The following is a 1,025-nucleotide window of genomic DNA, read 5'->3' on the forward strand; positions in this document are numbered from 1 at the left end:
AGAGTCCCAGATCCTTTAGTTGGCAACATTCTAACCTGGGCATGTCCAGGTTCTGCCACTGACCAGCAGAGGGCCCTTAGGAAAGGTTCCTGGCGTTACCTATCTGTAAAATGGAAATAAAACTTCCTACATTAGAGGGTTTGGGTGAAGATGAAATGAGATAATGGACATGAAATTTTTAATACATCGTACATATTGGCTTTTTAAAAATATATTTTTATTGATTTCAGAGAGGAAGGGAGATGGAGAGAGAGAAACATCAATGATGAGAGAGAATCATTGATCAGCTGTTTGGAATTACTAACAGTGTGAAAGGTAGAATTGGAGAGTTTGTTAAAGTTGAACTGATGAGATTATTAGTATCCGGAGGATATCGTTTCCCATTTATCATCTTCATTCATTCACCGCCTGCTGGAATGCTGAGTGCATTTTTGCTGTAAAGCAAGGAGTATATGTTTACTAGTAAGACCTGCCAGGGACCAGTAGAGGGCAGTATCCACTAACAAAACAGAAGCCATGCTCCTCAGAGATAGAAAATACCTTCTCTGCCTCTAGGACTAGGTCCATGGTGTCATCTCATATTCCAGTGTCTACAGCAACAGCAACAAAAAGTCAATATGATAGCTCCAAATGAAAGAAGGAAAGGGAGAGAAAATGTAAAACCTCATTGTTGAATGAAGACAACATATTTTGAAACATCTGACGGCTCTGAGCTACATGCTGCAATGAACCAGACAAAATCCCCGCCTGCAGGAGCGGAGTGAGCAAACCAAGCGCTGCCTCCGGCTGGCTGCACTCTCGGTGGCCTCTGCTTACCTGTCAGTAAAATGAATCCTCAGGGTCGGATGGCCTATGCAAGGACCCCTCCCCTCAGTATGAAAGCGAATTTAAGAGCCCAGGATGAAGGAGCATGACAAACAACAAATGTGTTCCATGTCACCTACCCTAGCTACACACATATGAACAATGCACTCCTATGGTTCATTCAGATGGCGTGTGTATACATTTTCATTCATTCTTCTCTC

Source organism: Myotis davidii, unplaced genomic scaffold, assembly GCF_000327345.1.
Source record: "Myotis davidii unplaced genomic scaffold, ASM32734v1 scaffold266, whole genome shotgun sequence".
Lineage (NCBI taxonomy): Eukaryota > Metazoa > Chordata > Mammalia > Chiroptera > Vespertilionidae > Myotis > Myotis davidii.